Source organism: Aricia agestis, chromosome 5 (assembly GCF_905147365.1).
Source record: "Aricia agestis chromosome 5, ilAriAges1.1, whole genome shotgun sequence".
NCBI lineage: Eukaryota > Metazoa > Arthropoda > Insecta > Lepidoptera > Lycaenidae > Aricia > Aricia agestis.
The window spans coordinates 20,092,651-20,098,650 of NC_056410.1; the positions used below are offsets into that span (position 1 = coordinate 20,092,651).

At 33.6% G+C, this 6,000-nt stretch overlaps 1 protein-coding gene across 1 annotated transcript in view; it reads right to left on the reverse strand.

The window, feature by feature from the left end:
• Positions 1 to 5,593, reverse strand: part of LOC121726797 (protein GDAP2 homolog) — a 92,653-nt gene extending 87,060 nt beyond the window's left edge. The window contains exon 1 of the mRNA XM_042114326.1: positions 5,499 to 5,593. The gene's annotated coding sequence lies outside the window, so the exon portion shown is untranslated. The remainder of the gene's footprint in view (positions 1 to 5,498) is intronic.
• Between the last annotated feature and the right edge of the window lie 407 nt (positions 5,594 to 6,000).

Consider the following 6,000-nt stretch of genomic DNA (forward strand, 5'->3'; position numbering starts at 1 on the left):
TTTTACTTTAGTCATGTTTGTATACAAACTTCAAAGTTTTGAAACCGACTTTGTAATTTTAAATTTCTTTAGTACAATTGAACTATAATGTATTACGACATAAGAATAGTTCTAAGATCAAAGATGACGTTTATAGTAACATTAATTGATGATACTGCTATTTGACAGAAAAGCAATTCGGATTTATTGGACCATTTTTACGACTTTTCATAGAAAAATGTCAAACAAATGAATTGCTTAGTACGAATCATTAAATTAATTGCACGTTATGAGAAGTTTAAAAATGAATCGTAAATGATTCATTGTATGATTCAACTAAGCGACCATTTTAGCCCCGCAGCTCTCGTATTTGCATAGCCCAAGGCGGAGAACAATTATTATTTTAAAACAACGGCAGTATTATTTTAAAACTGGAATGCCAAAGGCATTATAATGAGGTGCACTAGCAAAGAGCACTTGTACCTTGAAAAACTACACACAATTTTCCATATTTCTGGTTTGCAGGCTCTTTTTTAGGGTTCCGTAGTCCGTACCCAAAGGGTAAAAACGGGACCCTATTACTGAGACTTCGATGTCTTTCAGTCTGTCTGTCTGTCTCCAGGCTGTATCTCAAGAACCGCTATAGCTAGACTTCTGAAATTGTATATTTCTATTGCAACAATACTAAAATCAAAATAAAGTAAATATTTAAGGGGGACTCCCATACAATAAACGTAATTTTTTGGCCTTTTTTGCTCGTAATCAATAATGGCAACTGCTAGGCACTTGAAATTTTCACAATATTATATTTGTACTTTAATAATAAAATAAAATAATTAAGGATGGGATTTCTCCTCTTTTTCTTAAACATACCGCCGATTCATTGAGTATTCCATTATCAGTGCTATTTAACTGTAGCCTCAAAGAAGGTATTGTGCCTCGGGTATGGAAGACTGCTAATGTCACTCCTGTATTTAAAGCTGGCAATAAAAATCAAATTACTAATTATCGGCCAATTTCATTACTGTCAGCCTTGTCTAAGGTCTTGGAGAGGTTGGTACATGACGCAATTTACCCTTCATTGCATAGTATACTGATTCCTGAGCAACATGGTTTTGATCGGAATCGGTCAACAGTAAGTAATCTAGTCTTGTACTCAAATTTTTGTTTGAATGTATGGATATTAAAATACAGGTTGACTCAATCTATACCGACTTCTGCAAGGCCTTTGACAAGGTTGATCATAAGATGCTTTTGAAAAAGATAGAATATAACGGTATACGTGGTAATTTACTTCGCTGGTTTGCATCTTATGTTACAAATAGGACTCAAAAAGTGGTGATTCAGGGGTTTTCTTCAGATACGATCACCGTCACATCCGGCGTGCCTCAGGGCTCTATTTTGGGGCCTCTACTCTTCGTTCTCTTCATTAACGACATTGGCAAATGTTTTCTGAACAGTTATTTCCTCCTGTACGCTGACGACTTAAAAATATTTAGAAAAATAAGATCCCTTGAAGATAGTGTAAAATTACAGGAGGATCTGGATAGACTATCCGATTATTGTGCTGCTCATAAGCTATATTTAAGCCTGACCAAGTGTAAGTCAATCACATTCACAAAAAAAATCAATGTCATAAATTTTTCATACTCTCTTTGTGGTACAGCATTAGAAAAAGTCTCGTTGATTAGAGATCTTGGTATTCACTTTGACTCTAAACTATACTTTGATGCTCATGTAGCCCATATCACTGCCAAGGCCTTCAAACTCTCTGGTTTCGTGAGACGTACATGTACTTTGTTTAAAAAACCTGCAACAATGTTAATGTTATACAAGACGCTCATCCGATCGCAACTGGATTACGCCACATGCATACAAAAAACACAATTTTTGCCTACTTTCGCTCGTTCTATAACTGTAGGTACGGAACCCTTCGTGCGCGAGTCCGACACGCACTTGGCCGGTTTTTTTATTTAAGTGAGTATATCACAGTACTTTTATGCCATTGGGTCCAGTTACTATAATTACATAACATGTACAGTTCAAGGTACTTGTATATTCGATCACGCCGCCGACCGAAAAATGTCGGCGCGCCGCCGCCGGCCGATTACCCATCGGCGCTCATATCTAATTTGATGTCATCATTTTGTATCATATAAATTTTACTGTTCCTATCAAAATAAAGCAGACCATAATAATTAGGCATCAACTTAATAATTTTATACCCTTTCACCTTCACTATGGGCATCAGCATCTACTATCATCTCTAATATGAAGACATGAGATGAACCAGATTTTAACTCACATAATAATATTATTGGAGCGAGACAGATGGAAGACCTTGGGGGAGGCCTTTGCCCAGCAGTGGGATAGCATAGGCTCATTAAAAAAAAACAACATAAGTACTTTTTTACCCTTAAAATTTGAACAAACCTTGTAACTTACCTACTTCATTGTCTGGATAATATGTATATCTTGCTGTATAGCCAGATTTATACATATTACTGTCCACTATGTGTACATGTGTGGATTTTATATAAGTACATATTTTATGTAAGTATATAAAATCCACACCATTTTTAATTGTTATGAAATGAAGATGTTAGTAGAAGAAGCTGGTCATCTACTAATCTTCATACATAGATTATCACCCTACATAACAGAAATTTAAATTTACTTTACAGAATCATACCATGTACCGAATAATGTGTGTTTCTTCCTCAAAAACACAACTATAATATAATGTAGGTAAAAAAGGTTGCCAACAATTCACTGGACTACTTACTACAGTAGTACTAGTACTAAGTGACTATGTAATATTCCGTATACGACAACTGTACAAGACATGCCCAATACCCATAAGACTCAGTCTTTACTACATAGCAGTTAAATTTAATGAGCGGCGCGCACGCGATCCTGAAATATCGTACTTACTTAGATACTATAATGCTTAATTGTTTAATTGCTTGGGGACCTATGGAGTAAATTCTTTTTGGTATTAAAAAATTATGAGCTCCTTAGTGTCTCACTGGATACTCTTTTCAGACTCCATTTAATGTTTGTATTTAGTAAATACTATTTTTAATCATAATAATATTATCTATGGACATTGAACAATTTAATGAAAAAATAAATCAGTCTGGTTCTGCGCTGAGCTGCTGACCAGACAATGGTACTTTATTTAATACTTTTATTCTATGTAACATAATTATTATATAAAATTTAAGATTTTTAATATTATATTATGATACAAATATTTAATACACATCTAAGACCCAGGAACATTTGAAAACTTTTTTACCCTTGGCCAGATTCAAACCCGCACCTCTGACTTATGCATTGAAGCTTTCACCATCAGCCATGAGCCAACTGAGCCACACTGGTTGTTGTAATAAGTAAGTGTCCTCACAGTAAGTGAGGAGGTTGAGGGGTGGCGGCATCGTGGTGTCATCCCTTTCTAATCAATCCAAGAAAAAAGGGATGACACTAGGATGTTGCCACTTTTTAACTTTTAATTTTAATTTTTAATTTTTTAATTTTTAATTTCTTCACTTTCTTGACTTTAGTTCCATGTCAATTTCTGAACGTTTTACTGTTTAGTTTATTAGTATTGTGAAGCCACTCATTGGCCCCCGCAGAATATCAGTGCAGCGGGCTCGCTTGCTGCGTTTGCTGAGCTGGGGCCAATTTTTGGCATCACACATCATTGTAATAATATTTATAGATCTTATATATACTGTTTGTGACTAGATCATAATAACTGTACCACTGAATACTGTTTAATTATTATGATGTTTCATGTGATGCTGGAAATAAAATTATTCTTATTCTTGTATGTACAAATAATAAGAATGCATTTTCCTGATTTTTTTTATTTACTAATGAAAAAAAGACATTGAAGTTGGTAGCGTAGTAATACAGCTGTGGTACAACTTACATAATTTTCATTTCAAAGAAACTTTTTGATATTGCTTAATTTTTTGCAGTTATTTTATATTTTTTAGAGCTGTTCCTAGCTGTTTGACCGAGCAAAGCTCGGTCAAACAGCTAGAAAAACAGCAGTAACTATTATAAAGAGGAAAGATTTGATTGTTTGTTTGTTTGTCTTGAATAGGCTCCGAAACTAATGGACCGATTTGAAAGATTCTTTTACCATTGGAATCCTACATTAATTCTGCTGAACATAGGCTAAATTTTATTTTGGAAAAAAATAGGGTTCCGTAAGATATTTGGGATTTTCGGACGCAAGGTGTAAAAAATCAACCAGAAATGTTACTTTTTTCGCGTACGCTGCCTAAACTATAAAAGATAGAACCATAAAATGTTCTAAGTAACTGTAGATCTTTTAAATATCTACAAAAAAGTCCGCGACACACTATACCTATCTATGTTGAGTGAGGCACAATAACCATTTTTTTATTAAAAAAACTTGAAATGTTTTTGGACTAAATTTAAATGCCTTTATTTTACTCATGGCATTAATTCTTCTCAAAATAAATTATTTAAAAATCAATGTCCACCCATGCGAAGCCAGGGCGGGCCGCTAGTCATTTATAATTACAATAAATTATTCATACAAGTATAACCCCCGATAAAAACAGAGGGTTGTTGTGTGTGTCTATCTGTGGCATTATAGCATCCAAACCGGTGGGTCAGTTTCTATATTAAATAAAAAAAAATTTGAAAGTTTATTTCATTAAAAATTCCTTATTAAAAATACTTAGATAAATAATTGGTACTTAATTTACATATATTTAATTATGCTCCCTTTCTATGCTTGAGTTGTTTTAGTCAGACCTATTATATCACTTTCTCTAATAAAATATAATATGAAAAATTATTGCTTACACTGTCTCTTTCCTGAAAACCTGATACAGTCTATTAAGTGGCAGGAATCATTGAACCGGTCAAATCACTGGCAATAATTGATGAACCTAATATGCTCGGCTTTGGCGAAAAAATATGATTATGGCTATAATATAACATGATATTTTGGAAGTCCACTGTTTGATATGCTGGCTAGTGTCTGTGTACTCTTAGTATTCTTAATGCAATTTTCCCCCATATCATGTACCTAATTGCTTCTTATGCACATCTAAGATAAGGTTTAAGCATATTTAAGAATAAATATTATATTACTCTTATGATTAAATTTTTACCATTCAAGATGTAGACCAAATAACAAAAAGTTATAGTGTACCAGTAATTAAGGACTTATGAATAATCCTATGAACATACTTGAAAGCCAGTAAACTCTAAAGAGAGTATCGAGATTTCAAAACTTTGACCCATTAATTAGAATAATGTTATCATCAATAATAATTGTAAGAATTGTATACGAAATATGACATTTTTTAAGCTGTATTGAGAAGTCTTTAGCTATAAGTTTCTTTTAAATTGATCAGATCAGGTAAATAACCTAATTCACTCCGGTATTTTGAAGGTACGTTTGACATTGGCCTTCCAACTGCGGGGAATCAATACGAGACCTAAATGACTATAGATCAACGAGTACTTACAATTTAACAGCAAAATGGTCAAAAACAGGGCACGGTGTATTAACACTGAGGTAATTGCGGCTTGAACAACGTTTTTATAAACAACTTATGATAAATAACAACAAACAACAATGAACAACATGAAACATTGACATGAAATTTGTACAAATAAACTGGGTTCAGGGTTGCCAGCTTGGGAAAATCTCTGAAAAGTGAAAAGGAAAATGAGGGATTTTCATTTATATTTTTTAATTTTAATTTTAACAATCTTAACTAGATGGCGTAAGAATAGACACTTCTAGATTTTCTATTGGTTCCTCACCGATCTGAAATTATCTGCAGGTTGGCATCACACAAATGGGTTGTGTTTCCAAAAAATATCAGTGTACTGTCAAGTGTGACATAAATCAAAATATCTTAAACCTAAGCGGTCATTGGCCTAAGGGATTAGGTCAGTACACTGGTAATAGTTTCGGAACACGCTGACATAATAAAAACTTGTCAAACTGAAACTTGACAACTG